A 23,141-nucleotide genomic window follows, 5' to 3' on the forward strand; every position below is an offset into this window, starting at 1 on the left:
CTGAGGGAGTTCCCGGCATAGTGGGTGGCTCCACTTCAGGCGCACTCGCGCCCGTTATGGACGCTTGGGGGTGCGGACGACGATCTCCGCCTGAACTCGGTGGCCCTAGCCGACGAGGATCTGGTCACAGCTCTCCGCCTCTTGGTCAGGGAGGACGTGGAAGGTCCGGAGGGCGCTCCAGCCCCCCTGTTCCTTCATGACAACTGGCAGCAGGTGGTGGACGCCATGCCCACCTTTGACAAGTGCGGTCTGGTGCCGGAGGTGCCTCCCGAGGGCCAGGATGCGATGGTGCCGGTGGAATTGTCTTCTGAGGATTCCTGCGGAGGAGGAGAGGAAGACGAAGAAGAAGAGGAGTGCAACTCAGAGGTGACCGCTGAGGGGACGGGGGAAACTTCCCCTCGGCGCAGGGCCAACATCCTCCACACCCTGCCGGATGACGACGAGGCCGTTGCCAGGCGAGAGAAAGAGGACCCGCCCATGATCCTAAAGAAAGACAGGTCGGGGCTGATCTCCCGAGGGACTACTTCTGCCCAGGAACCGCCCGAAGCCGCCTCTAGCCCTTCTATTTGCCGCGATTGACCAGTAAGTGCTCGAACTCTGTCTTGTTCTTGTTTTTGCTATCGGGGCTTGACATCCTCCATCATTTGTTTAGGCCGCCGGTTGTAGCGAAGTAGCTGAAGGGGGATGCGTTGGCTCTGCCTGGGGCAGGCTCATCCATTGTGGCCGTGCCTTCGCCTGTGGGAAGGGGAGGCGGTGAAGTTCGCACTTCCCCTGCCCGATCATCCTCGCGAGGCCATGAGGAGCACCCTGGCGGGGTGCCTGTCCCTGTGGCCCCGCTGACTCTGGAGGTGCCGGCGCTTGATGCTGTCGCTGAGGTTGCCAAGACTCAGGAGCTCCCAGTCTCCCAAGCTGTGGTCACGCTGCCGCCTTCTCCTCCTGCTCCACTGGTTCCTGACTCCTCTGCCTCCTCCACAGTCTTGAACTGTGCCCTTATTGGGTTAGGCTAGCTGCAAGAAGACCTCGAGGGTGCCAACCCCCACTTGGTGGTCGGGCGCCTGGAGCTGATCTCTGGCTGGGTTCACTCCGACAAGTCCGTCCGAGCGGCGCTGAGCCGGGCTGCGGCAGCTTCCGAGGAGGAGAAGCAAGCCGCCACCCAGGCTGCAGCCGCCAGCGATGTGGCGCTGAAGGATGCCACGGTCGCCCAGGGCCAGTGCAAGGCGTTGGAGACTGACCTGCAGGGTCTGCGTGATGAGTTCGCCAAAGAAGCTCGTGGCCGCCAGGCGAAGGAGGAGGAGATGAAGGCTCGGGAGAGCACCATCACGGACCGCGTCACCAAGCTGGCTGCTGAACAGGGCCGACTGAAGATGCTGGAGAAAAAGCAAAAGGTGGAAAGGGCCGAGCTGGACGCCAAGGTGAAGGTCCTGGCCGAGGATCGCGTGGCCTTTGCGGATCTTGAGGTCAGGTCTCGCAAGGTGCTGAAGACGCTCTACGACGATGGCCTGGAGAAGCCGCTGGCTGGGGCCAAGGATGGCCCCGCCCAGCTGATTCCCTTCTAGGTCGAAGCACTTGAGGAGGTCGTGACCGACGTCGGCCCCATGGTCGAGGTTGAAGCTCGCGTCCTTTCTTCTACAGTGCTGACGCGTGTCCTTAGCCACGTCTACCTTCGTGAGCCTGACGCCAACCTCGATGAGCTGCTGGAGCCCGTGGACGCCGAGTGCTCCGCCGCTGCTGCCGAAGCCGTGAAGGGCCGAGCAGAAGCCCTACTGGCGAAGTTCCGTGCCTTTGCCACCGTGCCCAAGGCAGGTGATGCTGACTCCATGGCCTCGGGAGGTGGAGCTGATGGAGGTAACACCACTTCGGAGGTGGGGCTCCTGGCGAGCGACGATTTTGCCCAAGGGTGATCTTCCCATGGCTTCTTTCCTGTTTTAATTCCTGCAATATGCACTGTGCCTCGTGGAGGCGTTTAAACTCGCGTTTGGTATCGTAAAGACAATTATGGTTTGTAATATTTGCTTCTGGGTTTTGCGATTTCCTTCCTATTTGCTTTGTGTTCTGCGTCGGCAGGGCCCGACCCCACACATACCTCAGCCGCTGTTAGCCCCGACCGGATCACTAGGACGGGACCAAGAAGTGAGGGGCTACGTGACAAGTTAGGATCCTGAGTCACGAGGCTCAGGAGTCCCCCCTGACGCGCAAACAACAAATAGGGAAGGGACATAGGAGTAGATCTATCATTCTACGTCGGCAGGGCCCGGCCCCGTGCATACCTCAACCGCCGTTAGCCTTGCAGAACTAAGGAGTGAGGGGCTACGTGACCAGTTAGGCTCCTGAGTCGCGATGCTCAGGAGTCCCCCTTGACGCTCAAACGGTCTTCATACCTTGGCTCCGCTCGGGGAGGGGCGCACGAAGACCAGGTCCGAGGGACCTGGCTGTGTGGCGTGCGCCCGGGCGTGACCCGGGCGCAGCCCCCGTATCCAGCTCCCTCGCGTGGCGCTCCCGAGGGGAGGCGTTGAGGCCACACACTGAGCTCTAGGCTCCCTGAGGTTGATATAGTCGTGGGCCGCCCTCAGTTGTTTATCACCAGCGGGGAGCATAGCGCTTCCGTATGTGTACGGGCATAGCCGCTCCTCGGCAGTGTCGTCAGCTAGCGCGGAGCATGGTGCTTCCATTGGTACGTGGGAGGGGGCCCCCTCCGGGAGGAGCCCCCGGGGCGTGTACAGCCCCGTCCTGACACGTGGCTTGCAGGACAGGGCTAGACGAGGTGTATCTGGGCACTCGTGAGCCAGCGCGGGACTCACGAGGCCCTACCTCAAGGCGGATTGCGCCTGTTCTTGAGCCTTGGGCGACTGAGGGTTCCTACGAGATGGTTAGATACAGATGCTCTACGTCCTCAGGTCCCGGCCCTCGAGCGAGCTCAACCGCCGCTGGTATGCCAGGTCGCGATGCCGTGGACAAGGCCATTGGGTGAGGGCTGGAGAGCCAGTAAGAGCTCCTGAGTCGCGATGCTCAGGAGCCCCCCTTTTAACGTGCAAACGATTTGCATGAGGGATAAAAGGCCCGTGGTAGGCGGGAGATGATAATCATAGGCAGGTTAAGCATGAAAGGCAAATCAGATTAGATAGATGCAGGAAGGATACATGCCACTGGGGCAGGCCCGAGCGGCTTGGAGATGATGCAGCCCGAGGGGCGCCCCCAGCAAGGTTAACTAAAGACATAAGCAAAAGGGATACATGCCGCAGGGAGAAACCCATGCGACCTGGGAATGATGCAGCCCCGAGGGCGCTCCCAGCTGAAATGAACTCGAAAGATGTCACCTGGTACCGTTGTAGAGGGGGTGCTGAAGATGCGTGATGAAGAGGACGATCGTCACGAGCGACCGGAGCCCTGAGCCTTGGGAGGCTCTGGGGGTCTGGGCGGTTCCTCGAGGACCATCTCCATCTCCGCCAGGACCGCGTGGTGCCTGGCATCCTGAGCTGCCAGAATGCTCCACAGATGACGATGGTGAGTGGCAGCCGCATTTGACAGGCTGAAAGGCATGCGAACATAGCTGTGCGGCGGACCCTCACAACAGCCCACGCGCGAAGGCCAGAAGCGCTCCTGAGACGCGGCTCGGTTGAGCCCTGGGTAGTCGATGCAGACGCGCAGCCCGCCATCCTCGCCTGGATGGGGAGCTACACCGGGTAGATGGTGATCGCCGCGTATGACTCTTGATTCCTGCAGCTCCTGAGTGGTCTTGGTGATGAACTCCTGAGGGTTGGGCCTTCCTCGCCCCATGCCTTCCTGAGGGAAACGTGCCGCAAAGCACGCCTCCAAGTGGTGCCCGAGCGCCTCCCTCGTGATCTTGGCAAAGTCTGAGGCCCTCTAGAAGAGAGCCCCCGAGCCCTGCCCAAGGAGGGTGCCGGGCGCCCCTTCCTATGCGATGGAGGGAGGCGCCCCTTGCACAGGCGCAGATCGTAATGCGGCACCTCTGGAGATGCCAACCTCCTCAGGCCTTGAGCTGGGCGATGTCTTCTTCTTCTTGGGGACTGCCTCAGGAGGGTTCTCGCTGTTGTGGTCCGGGTCCTCGATTGATGCAGCTTGGAAGGCGCGCTCGAGGGAGCACACCGCATCCCTCTCTTTGCAGGGGACTGTGATGATTCCGTCGCTTCCCGGCATCTTGAGGACATTGTAACCATGATGTGTCACTGCCATGAACTTGGCCAGGGCTGGATACCCGAGGATGGTGTTGTATGGCAGGCGAATGTGGGCAAAATTGAAGTCGATGAGCTCGGTACGGTAGTTCTTGCGCTGTCCGAAAGTGACAGGAAGGCGAACCTGCCCTATCAGAGTGGTGGAGCCATCAGTGACTCCTGAGAAAGGCTTGGTTGGCTGAAGTTGATCATATGACACTTGAAGGTTGTTGAACGTCTCGACGGACAGAACGTTGAGTCTTGCGCCACCATCGATGAGGGTCCCGGTAACTTGCACGTTGCTGATGACTGGGGAGCAAAGCATTGGGAGGATGACAGCTGTAGCCGCACACTTGAGTTGATCCGCTGAGCTGAAAGTGATGGCGCACGTGGACCACCTGGGAGGGCACGTGGCCTCGAGCTTGGGGAGGACTGCATTCACCTCGCGAGCAAACTGCTTGAAGATGCCCTGAGAGGCTGGGGCCTGCGCTCCGCCCAAGATGCAAGCCCCAACCCCCTCGTCCTGGTGGTGGTCGTCATTCCTTCTTGACGGTGGTGGCAGAGGTGGAAGGCCTGCGTTGCCCTGTGGGCGATCCTCGCGAGGATGATCCCTCTAAGCCCCCTCGCGAGGCTGGTCCTGCCAGCGATCCTCGCGAGGCCGGTCACGCCACTCCTGGCGAGGGCCTCAATCGTCCCATCGTCCTCCATGATGTCTACTACACGACCTTCTTCTTGTAGATGTTGCTGGGCCTGCAAGTGCACAGGTTTGTAGGACAGTAGCAAATTTCCCTCAAGTGGATGACCTAAGGTTTATCAATCCGTAGGAGGTGTAGGATGAAGATGGTATCTCTCAAACAACCCTGCAACCAAATAACAAAGAGTCTCTTGTGTCCCCAACACACCCAATACAATGGTAAATTGTATAGGTGCACTAGTTCGGCGAAGAGCTGAAGATACAAGTGCAATATGGATAGTAGATAAAGGTTTTTGTAATCTGAAATTATAAAAACAACAAGGTAACAAGTGGTAAAAGTGAGCGTAAACGGTATTGCAATGGTAGGAAACAAGTCCTAGGGTTCATACTTTCACTAGTGCAAGTCCTCTCAACAACAATAACATAGATAGATCATATAACAATCCCTCAACATGCAACAAAGAGTCACTCCAAAGACACTAATAGCGGTGAACAAACGAAGAGATTATTGTAGGGTACGAAACCACCTCAAAGTTATTCTTTCAGATCAATCTACTCAAGAATTCGTACTAGAATAACACCTTAAGACACAAATCAACCAAAACCCTAATGTCACCTAGATACTCCATTGTCACCTCAAGTATCAGTGGGCATGATTATACGATATGCATCACACAATCTCAGATTCATCTATTTAACCAACACAAAGTACTTCAAAGAGTGCCCCAAAGTTTCTACCGGAGAGTCAAGAACGTGTGCCAACCACTATGCATAGGTTCATGGGCGGAACCCGCAAGTTGGTCACCAAAACATACATCAAGTGGCACATGATATCCCATTGTCACCATAGATAATCACGGCAAGACATACATCAAGTGTTCTCATAAAAGACTCAATCCGATAAGATAACTTCAAAGGGAAAACTCAATTCATCACAAGAGAGTAGAGGGGGAGAAACATCATAAGATCCAACTACAATAGCAAAGCTCGGGATACATCAAGATCGTGCCATAGAGGGAACACGAGAGAGAACACGAGAGAGAGAGATCAAACACATAGCTACTGGTACATACCCTCGGCCTCGAGGGTGAACTACTCCCTCCTCATCAGGGAGAGCACCGGGATGATGAAGATGGCCACCGGTGAAGGATCCTCCCTCCAGCAGGGTGCCGGGAAGGGCTCCCGAGAGGTTTCTGGTGGCTACAGAGGCTTGCGGTGGCGGAACTCCCGATCTATCTTGATATTCGATGTTTTAGGGTACGTAGGCTTATATAGGTGAAGGAAGTCGGTCGGGGGAGCCTCGAGGGGCCCACGAGAGGGTAGGACGCGCCCAGGGGGGGTGGGCGCGCCCCCCTGTCTCGTGGCCTCTTCGATGATCCCCTGGCTTGTACTCCAAGTTCCTGGTATTGGTTCTGTTCCAAAAATAACTTTTCCGAAGGTTTAATTCCATTTGGACTCCGTTTGATATTGCTTTCCTTCAAAATACTGAAACAGGCAATAAAACAGCAATATGGGCTGGGCCTCTGGTTAATAGGTTAGTACCAAAAGTAACATAAAAGTGTAAAACAAAGCCCATAAACATCCAAAACAGGTAATATAATAGCATGGAACGATAAAAAATTATAGATACGTTGGAGACGTATCAAGCATCCCCAAGCTTAATTCCTGCTCGTCCTCGAGTTGGTAAATGATAAAAACTGAATTTTTGATGTGGAATTCTACCTAGCATAATTCTCAATGTAATTTATCTTTATTGTGGCATGAATGTTCAGATCCAAATGATTCAAAATAAAAGTTCATATTGACAAAAGAAATAGTAACACTTCAAGCATACTAATAAAAGCAATCATGTCTTCTCAAAATAACATGGCTAAAGAAAGTTCATCCCTACAAAATCATATAGTTAGGCTATGCTTCATTTTCTTCACACAAAGATGTTCCCAACTTCTATACCCCCGATGACAAGCCAAGCAATTGTTTCGTAGTTAAATAATCTCAAACTTTTTCAACCTTCATGCAATACATGAGCATGATCCATGGATATAGCACTATGGGTGGAATAGAATAATGATTGGGGATTGTGTGGAGAAGACAAAAAAGGAGAAAGTCTCACATTGACGAGGATAATCAACGGGCTATGGAGATGCCCATCAATTGATGTCAACATGAGGAGTAGGGATTGCCATGCAACAGATGCACTAGAGCTATAAATGAATGAAAGCTCAACAAAAGAAAACTAGTGGGTGTGCATCCAACTTGCTTGCTCACGAAGACCTGGGGCATTTGAGGAAGCCCATCATAGGAATATACAAGCCAAGTTCTATAATGAAAAATTCCCACTAGTATATGAAAGTAATAACATATCAGACTCTCTATATGAAAAACATAGTGCTACTTTGAAGCACAAGTGTAGAAAAAGAGATAGTAGCATTGCCCCTTTATTTTTTTTTCTTTTTTCTTCTTTTTTTTCTTTGGCCCCTTTTTTTTGTTTTGGCCTTTCTTTTCTTTTTCTTTTTTTTCTATTTGGGCAATGCTCTAATAATGATGATCATCACACTTTTATTGATTACACCACAAGAATTGCAACTCAAAACTAGAACAAGATATGACTCTATATGAATGCCTCCGGCGGTGTACTAGGATGGTGCAATGAATCAAGAGTGACATGTACGAAAAATTATGCATGGTGGATTTTCCACAAATACGATGTCAACTACATGATCATGCAATGGCAATATGACGAAAGTAATGTATGTCATGATGATGATGAACGGAACGGTGGAAAGTTGCATGGCAATATATCTCGGAATGGCTATGGAAATGCCATAAATAGGTAGGTATGGTGGCTGTTTTGAGGAAGATATAAGGAGGTTTATGTGTGATAGAGCGTATCATATCACGGGGTTTGGATGTACCGGTGAAGTTTGCACCAACTCTCAAAGTGAGAAAGGCCAATGCACGGTACCGAAGAGGCTAGCAATGATGGAAAGGTAAAAGTGCGTATAATCCATGGACTCAACATTAGTCAAAAGAACTCATATACTTATTGCAAAAATTTAGAAGTCATCAAAAACCAGGCACTACGCGCATGCTCCTAGAGGGATAGATTGGTAGGAAAAGACCATCGCTCGTCCCCGACCGCCACTCATAAGGATGCACAAGCCAGGTACACTTCATGTTTCAAATTTGTTACACAACTTTAACCATACGTGCATGCTACAGGACTTGCTAACTTCAACACAAGCATTCTTTAAATTCATAATCACCCAACTAGCATGACTTTAATATCACTACCTCCATATCTCAAAACAATTATCAAGTATCAAATTGATCATAGCATCCAATTCACTTCCTATGATAGTTTTCGTTCAAATTACCATGCTGTTTAAGACTCTCAAAATAATATAAGTGAAGCATGAGAGTTCATTAATTTCTAAAAAATAAAACCACTGCCGTGCTCTAAAAAGATATAAGTAGAGCACTAGAGTAAATGACAAACTACTCCAAAAATATATAAGTGAAGATCAATGAGTAGTTAAATAATTATGCAACTATGTGAAGACTCTCTCTAATTTAAGGATTTCAGATCTTGGTATTGTATTCAAGCAGCAAGAAAAACAAAATAAAATGATATTGCAAGGATAGCACAACTCATGTGAAGAAGCAAAAACTTAGGCTCAACCGATACTAACCGATAGTTGTTGAAGAAAAAAAGGTGGGATGCCTACCGAGGCATCCCCAAGCTTTGATGCTTGAGACTTCTTGAAATATTATCTTGGGGTGCCTTGGGCATCCCCAAGCTTGAGCTTTTGTGTCTCCTTAATTCCTCTCATATCATGGTTTCTCTTTTTATCAAACGCTTCATCCATAACAAACTCAACAAGAACTCGTGAGATAGGTTAGTATAAACCAATGCAAAACCTTATCATTTTCTATTGTAAAAGATCACTAATATTATTATTCAACATTGAATACTAAATGTATCTGCATATTTAATACTCCTATCCTCAAATAGAATCATCAAACAAGCAAGCATAGGCAAACAATCCAAAGATAACAAAAATCTGCCAAAACAGTACAGTCTGTAAAGAATGCAAGATTCATCATACTTCCCTAACTCCAAAAATTATGAGAAACATATTATGCTGTAGAAGATTTATCAGAGCTCATTATTCAAAAATATTCAAAATTATATCATGCTCTGACTTTTCTATGGAATTTTTGCAACAGCGGTAAACTTTCTGTTTTCAAACAGCAACATGTATACTAGCAAAATAAGCATGGCAAAGGCTATCCTTGACATTTTTATTGAAACTAAATATTCAAAACATTATTCTAACTAACAGAAAGCAAAAACTAACAAAAGAAAATGACACTCCAAGCAAAACACATATCATGTGGTGAATAAAAATATAGCTCCAAGTAAAGTTACCGATGAACGAAGAGGAAAGAGGGGATGCCTTCCGGGGCATCCCCAAGCTTAGGATCTTGGTTATCCTTGAATATTACCTTGGGGTGCCTTGGTCATCCCCAAGCTTAGGCTCTTTCCACTCCTCATTCCATAGTCCATCAATCTCTACCCAAAACATGAAAACTTCAACCACACAAAACTCAAACAAAACTCGTAAGCTCCGTTAGTATAAGAAAATAAAACCACCACTTAGGTACTGTAATGAACTCATTCTAAATTCATATTGGTGTAATATCTACTGTATTATAACTTCTCTATGGTTCATACCCTCCGAAACTACTCATACATTCATCAAAATAAGCAAACAACACATAAAAACAGAATCTGTCAAAAACAGAACAATCTGTAGTAATTTGTATCAAACGTATACTTCTGGAACTCCAAAAATTCTGAAATAAATTTGTGGACCTGAGGAATTTGTCTCTTAATCATCTTCAAAAAGAATCAACCTAAAATCACTCTTCTGTAAAAAATGGCAGCTAATCTCGTGAGCGCTAAAGTTTATGTTTTCTATAGCAAGATCATATAGACTTCACCCAAGTCTTCCCAAAGGCTCTACTTGGCACTTTATTGAAACAAAATCTATAAAACATGATTAATACAGTAGCATAATCATGTGGACACACAAAAACAGTAAGTATAAATATTGGGTTGTCTCCCAACAAGCGCTTTTCTTTAATGCCTTTTTAGCTAGGCATGATGATGGCAATGATGCTCACATAAAAGGTAAGAATTGAAACATAAAGAGAGCATCATGAAGAATATGACTAGCACATTTAAGTCTAACCCACTTCCTATGCATAGGGATTTTGTGAGAAAACAACTTGTGGGAACAATAATCAACTAGCATAGGAAGGCAAAACAATCTTAGCTTCAAAATTTTCAACACATAGAGAGGAAACTTGATATTATTGCAATTCCTACAAGCATATGTTCCTACCTCATAATAATTTTCAGTAGCATCATGAATGAATTCAACAATATAACCAGCACCTAAAGCACTCTTTTCATGAACTACTTGCATAGAAATTTTATTACTCTCCACATAAGCAAATTTATTCTTATCAATAGTAGTGGGAGCAAACTCAACAAAATAATTATCATGTGCAGCATAACCCAATTGAAAACTAAAATCATGATGACAAGTTTCGTGGTTATCATTATTCTTAATAGCATACAAGTCATCACAATAATCATCATAGATAGCAACTTTGTTCTCATAATCAATTGTAACCTCTTCCGAAATAGTGGAATCTTCACTAAATAAAGTTGACACTCTTCCAAATCCACTTTCATATTCATCACAATAAGATTCAATATCCTCCAAAATAGTGGGATCAATACTACCTGAAGTTGACACTCTTCCAAACCCACTTTCATCAATATAATCATCATAAATAGGAGGCATGCTTTCATCATAACAACTTTGCATATGAAAACTTGGGGGAGAAAAAATATCATCTTCATCAAGCATAGCTTCCCCAAGCTTGTGGCTTGGTATATCATTAACATCATGGATATTCAAGGAATTCATACTAACAACATTGCAATCATGCTCATCATACAAGGATTTAGTACCAAACATTCTATAGATTTCTTCTTCTAGCACTTGAGCACAATTTTCCTTTTCATCATTCTCACGAAAGATATTAAAAAGATGAAGCGTATGAGACAAACTCAAATCAATTTTTTTGTAGTTTTCTTTCATAGACTAAACTAGTGATAAAACAAGAAACTAAAAGACTCGATTGCAAGATCTAAAGATATACCTTCAAGCACTCACCTCCCCGGCAACAGCGCCAGAAAAGAGCTTAGTTGACGGGGTGTGAGTGACGTTTACCTAGCCTCCTCGGCAACGGCGCCAGAAAAGAGCTTGATGTCTACTACACAACCTTCTTCTTGTAGACGTTGTTGGGCCTGCAAGTGCACAGGTTTGTAGGAAAGTAGCAAATTTCCATCAAGTGGATGACCTAAGGTTTATCAATCCGTAGGAGGCGTAGGATGAAGATGGTCTCTCTCAAACAACCCTGCAATCAAATAACAAAGAGTCTCTTGTGTCCCCAACACACCTAATACAATGGTAAATTGTATAGGTGCACTAGTTCGGCGAAGAGATGAAGATACAAGTGCAACATGGATAGTAGATAAAGGTTTTTGTAATCTGAAATTATAAAAACAGAAATGTAACAAGTGGTAAAAGTGAGCATAAACGGTATTGCAATGGTAGGAAACAAGCCCTAGGGTTCATACTTCCACTAGTGCAAGTTATCTCAAGAATAATAACATAGATAGATCATATAACAATCCCTCAACATGCAACAAAGAGTCACTCCAAAGACACTAATAGCGGAGAACAAACGAAGAGATTATGGTAGGGTACGAAACCACCTCAAAGTTATTCTTTCGGATCAATCTACTCAAGAGTTCATACTAGAATAACACCTTAAGACACAAATCAACCAAAACCCTAATGTCACCTAGATACTCCATTGTCACCTCAAGTATCCGTGGGCATGATTATACGATATGCATCACACAATCTCAGATTCATCTATTCAACCAACACAAAGTACTTCAAAGAGTGCCCAAAGTTTCTACCGGAGAGTCAAGAATGTGTTCCAACCCCTATGCATAGGTTCATGGGCGGAACCCGCAAGTTGGTCACCAAAACATACATCAAGTGGCACATGATATCCCATTGTCACCACACATAATCACGGCAAGACATATATCAAGTGTTCTCATAAAAGACTCAATCCAATAAGATAACTTCAAAGGGAAAACTCAATTCATCACAAGAGAGTAGAGGGGGAGAAACATCATAAGATCCAACTACAATAGCAAAGCTCGGGATACACCAAGATCGTGCCATAGAGGGAACACGAGAGAGAACATGAGAGAGAGAGAGATCAAACACATAGCTACTAGTACATACCCTCAGCCTCGAGGGTGAACTACTCCCTCCTCGTCATGGAGAGCGCCGGGATGATGAAGATGGCCACCGGTGAAGGATCCCCCCTCCGGCAGGGTGCCGGGAAGGGCTCCCGAGAGGTTTCTGGTGGCTACGGAGGCTTGCGGCGGCGGAACTCCCGATCTATCTTGATATTCGATGTTTTTAGGGTACGTAGGCTTATATAGGTGAAATAAGTCGGTCGGGGGAGCTTCAAGGGGCTCACGAGAGGGTAGGGTGCGCCCAGGGGGGTGGGCACGCCCCCCTGTCTCATGGCCTCTTCGATGATCCCCTAGCTTGCACTCCAAGTTCCTGGGATTGGTTCTGTTACAAAAATAACTTTTCCAAAGGTTTCATTCCGTTTGGACTCCGTTTGATATTCCTTTCCTTCGAAATACTGAAACAAGCAATAAAACAACAATGTGGGCTGGGCCTCCGGTTAATAGGTTAGTCCCAAAAGTAATATAAAAGTGTAAAACAAAGACCATAAACATCCAAAATAGGTAATATAATAGCATGGAACGATCAAAAATTATAGATACGTTGGAGACATATCACTCCACCTCTTCCTCCTCCTTGGCCGTAGCCCCGGTTGTTGTGCTCGGGGCGTCGACCGAGGCGTCCTTCTCGAACGGCTCTGAGCTCCTAGCATTCGTTGGTGTTGTGGGTGTAGAGGTTGTGGTAGGCGCAAAATCGGCTACCCTTGGACGACTCTGGCTGGTCCCTGCCACGCTTCATGTCTGGTACTGCTGCGAGCATGGCTGCTCCTTTGCGCTTCACGTCCTTGGCCTTGGCTTTGATTTCTTCCGGGTCAGCGGCTAGAAGCTCGAGGAGGGAGAGGCGCCCTCCTCGGCTCTTGCGCCCTTGGTCGCCAGGTTGAACAACTCCAGAGATGTGCACAGATCCTCGTGGATGGCGAGCTCCTCCTTCATATTGACATCATGGACGCCATCAGAGAACGCTGAGATGATGGCCTCCTCAGTCACCTTGGGGATCTTGAGGCGAGCATAGTTGAAATGTTGGATGTACTTCTGCAGGGTCTCTCCAGGCTGCTGCTTGATGCGGCGCAGGTCACCCACGACTGGAGGACGGTCGCGAGTGCCCTTGAAGTTGGCGATGAAACGTCTGCGCATCTCGTCCCAAGAGGAGATCGAGCCGGGAGGCAGGTTCAAGAGCCAGGTGCGGGCACCATCCTTGAGCGCCATGGGAAACCAGTTCGCCATGACCTTTTCATCTCCATTGGCTGCCTTGATGCCCAGCTCATAGAGTTGCAGGAACTCCGCGTGGTCGGCAGTGCCGTCATAGCGAGGAGGTAGATCTGGCTTGAACTTGCCTGGCCCGGCGACGCTGCACAGCTCGGTGGTGAAGGCACGACAACTTGCCGTGGCCGCCGGAGCCTTTTGCAAACGCGGGGCTTGCTCTTGATGGTTCCCGCGCACCGCCGCCAGGGGCAGCACGGGGTCTTGACATGCCGGCGCAGGGATGCGGCCTGGACGTGTTGGAGCAGGGAGCACGCGAGTGCCTTCTTGAGGCCGAGGGATCTCTTGGCAACTCCTTTATTATCGCGCGGGCGCTGGACGCGGTGGGTCTCGTCCAGGAGCCGCGCGCCTTGGGGCCAGGGCGCCTTCTTGGGGAGGAGGTGGAGGAGGCATCTCCTGAGCTGCATCGCCCATGCAGGACGGAGGGCGAGGCATCAAGAGGGACGACGCAGGAGAGCCCCCTGCGGCGCTGACAAGCTCGGTGATGTAAGCGAGCTACTCCTTCTAGAGGTCATCAACGGGGTGATAGTGCAGGATCTCACGTGCTAGGAGCAACGCGGCCAGCGCGTCTGTGGGAGCGCGACGAATGTGAGATGACGAACCGGCTGGAGTTAGCGAGGGAGTGGCGGTGCGGCCTTCCCGCCGCATGAGGGATGCAGCGATGATGCTTGCTGCTCGTTCCCCGCCGGGCCGGTGGCGGCGTTGGCAGCAGGCGGCGGAGAATGACGAGGAGGCCCACCGACGGGAGCCGTCTGAGCGACGCGGGTGGTAAGAGCAGCCCAACACTCGGAGCGGGCTCGACGAGCGTCCGCCATAGATGCGACAAAGCGATGGAATGTAGAACAACGGAAAGAAGATTCCGGTGCACCCCTACCTGGCGTGCCAAATGTCGGATATCGGGTTCCGGCAAAACCCTTATGGTTTGAACTCTGGGGTGCGCACGAAGATCTTCTCCCTAACAATTCACGCCCCAAAACCTCGCCGCGATTCTAAGCTAGCACGATGAACAACACAAGGGACACGAGGTTTATACTGGTTCGGGCCACCGTTGTGGTGTAATACCCTAATCCAGTGTGTGGTGTGGTGGATTGCCTCTGGGGGCTGATGATGAATAGTACAAAGGAAGAACAACCTCGCGAGGGGTGTTCTTGAGCTGGTGCGGAGTTCTACTAGGGAAGGATCCTCTCCCCTCTACTGTGGTGGCTATCTCTATATATAGAGGCCCTGGTCCTCTTCCCAAATATTGAGCGGGAAGGGAGCCAACAACGGCCATTTTGAAGGGGGACAACTAGTACAAGCTATCCTGACTAATGTTGGTCATCGACTGCCCAAGGCACTGGTGATGACGCCGTCTTGGGCCCCATGGTGATTTTCGTCCTGCCGCTCTGCTAGTCTTGGTCTCGATGCACCGATATGGAAACCTTTGCCTGATGCCTCGGTACTCTGCGCCTACGCTTGCCCCCTTTGCACCAAAGAGGAAACGAGGACACTGCACTGGCTGGCGCCCGCCTGGTCTTGATCGTCATGGCTTGTGTCACGAGCACCTCATGAGGTACTCCTTTCCTTGATCTCTCCACCACCTCGCGAGCCTGCCTGGTGAGGCCGCCCCTAAGGAAGCCTTGTGTCGTCCGCCCCGCGAGTCTTGGCCCCTCGCGAGGGTCTTGAACTTGGGTTGATGAAGACGGTCCGTACAGGGCCAATGATCGAGTCACGCTACAGGCCACAGGCAGGAAAGTCTGGGGACCCCCGTTCCCAGAACTCCGACACGGAAGAACACTTTGTGTGCTATCAAACGTCACAACATAACTGGGTGATTATAAAGGTGCTCTACACGTGTCTCAGATGGTACTTGTTGAGTTGGCATAGATCGAGATTAGGATTTGTCACTCCGATTGTCGGAGAGGTATCTCTGGGCCCTCTCGGTAATGCACATCACTATAAGCCTTGCAAGCAATGTGACTAATGAGTTAGTTGCGGGATGATTCATTACGGAATGAGTAAAGAGACTTGCTGGTAATGATATTGAACTAGGAATTGAGATACCGACGATTGAATCTCGGGCAAGTAACATACTAATGACAAAGGGAACAACATATGTTGTTATACGGTTTGATCAATAAAGATCTTCGTAGAATATATAGGAGCCAATATGAACATCCAGGTTCCGCTATTGGTTATTGACCGGACACGTGTCTCGGTCATGTCTACATAGTTCTCGAACCCGTAGGGTCCGCACGCTTAACATTCAGTGACGATTTATATTATGAGTTATGTGTTTTGTTGTACCGAAGGTAGTTCGGAGTCCCGGATGAGATCGGGGACATGACGAGGAGTCTCAAAATGGTTGAGACGTAAAGATCGATATATTGGACGACTATATTTGGACATCGGAAAGGTTCCAAGTGATTCTGGTATTTATCGGAGTACCGGAGAGTTACGGGAATTCGCCGGGGAGTATATGGGCCTTATTGGGATTTAAGGGGGAGAGAGAGGCAGGCCGCGCCCCCCAAGGCCTAGTCCGAATTGGACTAGGGGGAGGGGCAGCACCCCTCCTTCATTCTCTTCTCTCTTCCCTTTCCTTCTCTCCTACTCCTACTACTTGGAAGGGGGGGAATCCTACTCCCGGTGGGAGTAGGGCTCCTCGAGGGCGCGCCATAGGAGGGCCGGCCCTCCCCCTCCTCCACTCCTTTATATACGGGGAGGGAGGCACCCCATGGACACACAATTTGATCATTTATTTTTAGCCGTGTGCGGTGCCCCCCTCCACCATAATGCACCTCGGTCATATATCGTAGTGGTGCTTAGGCGAAGCCCTGCATCGGTAGCTTCATCAACACCGTCATCACGCTGTTGTGCTGTCGGAACTCTCCCTCGAGCCTTTACTGGATCGTGAGTTCATGGGATATCACCGAGCTAAACATGTGCAGATCGTGGAGGTGTCATACATTTGGTACTTGGATCAGTCGATCTTGAAGACGTACGACTACATCAACTGCGTTGTCATAACGCTTCCGCTTACGGTCTACGAGGGTACGTGGACGACACTCTCCCCTCTTGTTGCTATGCATCACCATGATCTTGCGTGTGCGTAGGAAAATTTTGAAATTACTTCGTTCCCCAACAATATCCACCTGGGCCAGTTCATTCGCCTGAACAACATCGAAGAAGGTAGACGGAGAACCAAAAGTAGGGTCAAAAGAAATGCCTACGTCCTCTAAAATATGTAACCGAGATTCATTGGAGTGCGACAGTAGAATTAACCGAACAGGAGAAGAAACGAGAGGAGGAGGGGGTGGAGAGCATGGAAGTGTAGCTAAAGGGGGAAGATCTCTGGCCGCAGTGCACTGCGCAGCCCGATCGGCCACCCACTCGCCATTGTTGGGAACATGGCCGCTCTTGCGCGTGGTGGAAGCGGGAGAGCGCACTGGCGCGGGACGGGCATGGCATGGAGAAGCCGCCGCAGACGAAGTACCCGAAGCCGCACCCAGATCAGCATCAAGCCTGCGGCAAAGCCCTGCCGTAGACTGCTTGGAATCACCAGAGGCCCTGCTACGCGCGGAGAATTTCTTGACAGACGACTTCTTCTTCTTTTTCTTGGATAAGGGGCCAGACAGGGGCAGATCTTCGATGCCGGAAAGGGAGGGATAAGCAGGACGGGCATGGAGGTTGGAGCACACACCAGAGAAAGGAGTGCCCCTCGCTCCATCAGAAGCAGCAACCCCCATACCAACGTCCTCCATCGCATCCTTGTTCCCACCCCCCACCGGAGCATTATCCTTAAGCAGGTCAAGATCTTCAGGGATCAGCTCATCCCACTCTGACTGAGTAAAATGGTGCTTAGCACCAGGGTTCGAGTCATCCGACAGACCATCCTATTCTTTGCAATCTTTATCATCATTGCCTGAGGCAGGCCGAGGGGGTGGGGGCGGGGGCGACACCGGAGCAGCATCACCCTCGACCCGGACCCTAAGACGGTATCCACCACCAGAAGGGAAGACATCAACCGAGCCACGGATGCAATGAGGGTCAACGCACTAGACTCGCAGCCGTGCTGGACCCAAGATAAGCAGAGACTCCAGATCAACCTCTATTGATTTGCCAATAAGAACACCGAATGCCATAAGGAAGGCTGGAGAGCGAAGCGAAGGGGGAACGTCATCGACGAGGACCCAAATGTCAGACAGAGGCAATATGGCTTTGGAACCAGTGGAGGCAGCCTTGACAGAGACGACCAGTTGGTTAAGGGGAAGGGTGAAACTGGTAAACAAAGAGATCATCCTCAAGCTTTCTTTGGAGGGGAAAATTGCAGTGAATTCATATTCAGATAATTGGCGGATCTGCCAATCCCATCCACCATCATCCCATATACGGAGTTCATCGAGGAGAACCTAGGGGAGATTTTCTTGTCCTTGACTGAAATGATGCCAGCATTAGAGAGAGCAGGGATAGTAACCACTTGAGGGACCTCGCGATCGAGAGCGAAGAAAGCACATCCAGGAAGGCCGAGGCCATAATGCACGAATGCGGGGGGTTTGAGGCGGTTTTGACAATCGACCGTGAGGTGGCCGTCCTCTCTAGAAATGAGGCAGAAGGGTGAGTTTTAACAACGCGACTAAAAATGACCAGGACGATGGCATGCGAAGCAAGTGAGGGTGGGGATGGCCACTTGGGCTGGAGGAGGGACGCGCGCTGGAGCGGGGGGAGGGGGAGGGAGAATACGATCACCACAGGGACCGGAAGCAGAGGCAGGACCCAGACCACTGGAAGGGGGACGGCGACCCGTAGCCCCAGAGGAGCCGCGAGGCACGAAACGCCCAAGACCACCACCAGAGGCCGCCTCCTTAGCATGGATGTGCAACTTTAGATGCTGCACCAGCCAACTGCTTAGCTGTTAGTGCGCAACTTTGTCCCATACCCCATGGATATGTAGTTTTCACTGCTAGCAACCCATCCAACCATCCCTCCTAGTGAGATGTGCAACTTTAGAAGGGCCTATGGTCAACTTTTCTCTACCCTCATGGATATGGGGGTTTTCACCAACAATTCTTGCGAGTGAGATGTGCAACTTGGTCTGTTGCCCTGGCCAACTGCCTAATAGATTATGTGCAACTTGATCTGTCGCCCTTGCCAACTGAAACTACACATCTATAAGTAGGGATGAAGAGTTGCACATCAACTACTAGGAAGTTGGCTGGAACGATAGGCTAGGTTGCACATATCTTCGGTAGGGGTTGGCGGGGCAGGGTGTGCCACTGAAAACCACAAGTAGTGAGAGACTGCACATCGACTACTAGGTAGTTGACCTAGTTGCACATCACAAAAAGTTGCTTTTGTGGTGGCTAATCCTCATAGAAAGTTGGATTATGTAGGTCTAAAATAATTGGTTTCAAAAAGAGTTGCACACTACAGTACTGAAGTTGCACAATGTAGTAACAGAGTTGCACCATATAACACCAGAGTTGGTAGTAATTTTTTTGTTGAAATATATATAAATAAGATCTAGTTTCAAAGAGCTCATCACGGGAATTTCAATGGTGAAAACAGATCTGAATTGTGACATTCGATTGTGGAGTTATGGCTTTTTGAAATTTTGAAAATCCAATTAAATGCACCACATGCTGTGCTCCCGTGTCCTCCCTCGTATAAGTGGACCCAAGTTGCATGCAGCTCTGATCCTTTGTCTTTTAGCTTCCACCTGTAGACAATCCCCACCTGTCGCTGTCCTCCACTCACTTGTTATCGTTTAGTGTGAGCGCTCGATTCCACGAGATAGTGCATGCACACTAGGAAGTATTTAGGGAAGAAAAAGGTTCAAAACCCTATTCAACAAGTCAAAACCTAGACTAACTCGGACAGAAAACCCGCACATAAATCCGACATAGGATCGGACATGTTGGGGTGAAATAGTTGAAACAGAGAATCCACTAAATTTAGACATTAGGTTGGACATTTAAGTCGGAATGTCCGACTTGACTTTAAAATTTCTATCTCTGCTCTTGCATCAGTTTTGAGGTTGTATGCCACTTTGGATTGAGATAATACAAAAAAAGAAAAATTGTTCGCTTCGACAATATCAAGAATTTTCATGTTGAGAACTTTTGTGTTGATTAAATAAGTATTTTTGATTAATTTAATCCAGAAAATAATCATGAATATGACATTGACAATATAAACGACATACTAATTGCGATCTAGATAAGCACGTACTACCCATATAGTAGAAACATCTACGCACATATATAGTACTGCTAAGACAAAAGGAAACAGGAGCGGGATAATCATGTTATACCCTCCAGTTGGCCAGTTAACCATAGCAGAAGCAGTGGTGACGACCTCCTTTTGGTCAGCGGCAGCCTTCTCGGCGGCAGCTCCCTTGGCGTTGGTGGACATGATGACGGTGCAGCGGACGTGGATGAAGTAGAGGAAGCAAACAAACAGCGGCGAGCAGTTGCATATGAGACGCTCCCCAAAAACCTAATTGCCCATCTCCCATACATGATCTGAAGAGACGGAGTTTCGGAGGCCTGCTCTCCCATCAACCCTGTATGCGGTGAACGAGATGGGATCACCGGCAGTGGCAGCAGCAGCATGGAGAGACTGGGCTGGACCCATGTTGAAGTTGGTAACAGCCCACAATCCGATGTCTCAAATGGTGGCTCGGCTGTCAAAGACTCTACGTTCCCGACGGGCAAAAATAAGCTCATAGGTGTGAGCTCGGCTCGACTCATTCCCACAACCACCTCTCTTCTCAAACTCCAATAGCATGTAGAAGAGAATCTCTTATAAGGAGGTCCAACTCCTCTCAAACTAGCAGTATGGGACTAAACTTCCCACCACACCTAGTGACATTTAACCCACATTGGTCTTTGGAGATTTTCCGAAATTGTTAGATGGGCCCTTGGCCCACCCTAATATTTCAACAACCCCCACCAGATCTCGAGGGCCCATATTGTCATTTGTTCCAAACACTATTTTGATATATACTAGTATTTTAGTGGAGACATGTTAGGGTTGAACTCCACCTAGAGCAAGTAGCTACACTCCTTCACAACTAAAGAGTGGAATATGCCTTGTATTGTCAGTTCGGCGTAAAGATGTTTCACGACATGTCTTACTAGTACTAGACTGCCAAGGCTGACCCCTCGGCTTGAGCATATTAGTCACACTCCTGGCCTATTCATGAGTTTTCTAGTGATCACCACAATCTCATAGACTATGAACAGCAGTTGGGCTCGTATAGGTGTGTTCCTCCAAAGATCGCTCTGCAGGAAAGCATCACGCTTGCATAAGCTTTGGAACACATTAAGACAATAGTCAACCTACCATACAGTTTCTGAGAGTATTGCATCTCCAGCGGAGCGGTTTAGTAAAGTTACTCTCCTTAGTTCACTACTGCCTTGTTTTTCCTAGGTCCTACTTCACGCGATCTATGATCACATAGGTTGGGTTACCTCCATAGCAACTCATGTGGGTCTCATACCCATATTCCTCAATGCATTATCTAGCACAACGCGTGATAGTCCTTTAGTAAAGGGATCTTCCAGATTTTTAGCCGTCTGGATATAACCCAACGCTATCACTCTGGAGCTTCTTAAATTTCTGACAGCTTTTAATCTCATTCTTATGTGTTTATTGGAATTAATTTGTCCTTTGAACTCTTTAATTTCACAATAATGGTTTGATTGTCATAGTTCATAAGGATAATCGAAACCGGCTTCTCAATCAATGGCAAGTCCATCAAAAGATCGCGAAGCCATTCTGCCTCGACACACCAGGCGTGTCTAATGATGTTAGTTTTGCTACCACTTTTGATCTCATTAAGATCGTTTGCTTGCAAAACTTCCAAGAAACAACACCACCTCCAAGAGTAAATGTATACCCAGTTATGGCCTTCATATCATCAGTATCAGATCCAATTCACATCACTATACCCTTCAAGTACCAACGGGTATTCGATATAGTGAAGTCCATAGTTCATAGTACCTTTTAGATAGCACATAATTCTTTCAATAGCTTGCCAACGTACATCACCTGGCTTGGAAACAAACCAACTCAGTTTTCTCATAGCAAACACGATGTCAAGCCTCATTGTGCTCGCTAGATATATGAGTGAACCAATAATTTGGGAGTATCTCAACTAATCTTTAGTTGTGCCTTCGAACTTTCGAATCAGCACACTAGCTAGGATCATACGGTGTTTGAGCAATTTTGCAGTCTGATTATCTAAAATGACTCAAAATCTTCTCAACATAATGGGATTGCAGAAGTGTAGTTCCACCCTCATCATCTCTCAAAAGTTTGATGTTCAAGATAACATCAGCCACCCCAAGGTCCTTCATCTCAAAGTTCTGAGAAAAAAATGACTTAACCTCCTCAATCACTTTGAGGCTGGTTCCAAATATCAGTATGTCATCAACATACAAGAACCTTATAACTCCTTCGCCCCCACCATGGTGATAGAATACACATTTGTCAGGCCATACAGATTTCATCAACTTACACACCTTTCCTTCCTGACCATCTATCACAAAGCCATCTGACTATTACATGAAGATTTCCTCGTCTAGCTCTCCGTTCAGGAAAGTTGACTTAACATCCACCTGGTGGATGAGAAGACCATGTGAGGCTGCCAACAAGAGTAATACTTGAATGGTGGTCAGCCTGGCTACGGGTGAATAAGTATCAAAGAAATCGTCCTCTTCTTTCTGGGCATAACCCTTGACCACAAGCCTAGCCTTGTACTTCTGAATCATACCATTGGGCCTAAGCTTATTTTTTAACACCCACTTACATCCCAATGGTTTGCAACCATAGGGACATTCAGTAATCTCCCATGTCCCGTTAGCCATGATGGAATCCATCTCACTATGGACCGCATCTCTCTAGTGGTCAACATCTGGAGATGCATACACTTCTGAAATAGAAGTGAGAGTATCATCCATCAGGTACACGAGGAAATCATCACCAATGGTCTTTGCAGTCCTTTGTCTACCAAGGGTTTCCTCGGCATCCTCCTCAGGATCTTCACCATGTGTTTTTTCATAATATTCCATAGGAATGGCAAGCTCAGGAGTCTCCTTAGATTCCTGTCTATTGGTGATTTGCATATGTCTCATAGGGAGAATATCCTCAAAGAATGTAGCATCTTGAGACTCCATAATTGTACCAACCTTCACGTCAAGTACCTCAGATTTCACTACTAGAAATCTATAGCCAACGTTATTCATAGCATACCCCAAATTAACACAGTCCACGGTCTTTGGTCCAAGCTTACGCTCTTTGGGGATCAACACATTGACTTCTGCCAAACAGCCCCAAGTACGCAAGTACGAGAGTGTTGTCCTTCTCTTCACCCATTTCTCACAGGGAGTGATCTCATTGTCCTTTGTCGGAAATTTATCCAGGACATGACATGATGTCAATATAGCCTCCCCCCAGCATGCGTTGGATAAACTCAATGTATCTAACATGACATTGAGCAAATCAGTTAGAGTACAGTTTTTCGTTTGGCAACCCCGTTTGACTTGGGTGAATAGGGAGTCATCCTCTCATGAATAATGTCGTGTTCCGCACAAAAAGAATCAAACTCATTAGAGAA

This window comes from Triticum dicoccoides, chromosome 3B (genome assembly GCF_002162155.2).
Source record: "Triticum dicoccoides isolate Atlit2015 ecotype Zavitan chromosome 3B, WEW_v2.0, whole genome shotgun sequence".
NCBI classification, from domain to species: domain Eukaryota; kingdom Viridiplantae; phylum Streptophyta; class Magnoliopsida; order Poales; family Poaceae; genus Triticum; species Triticum dicoccoides.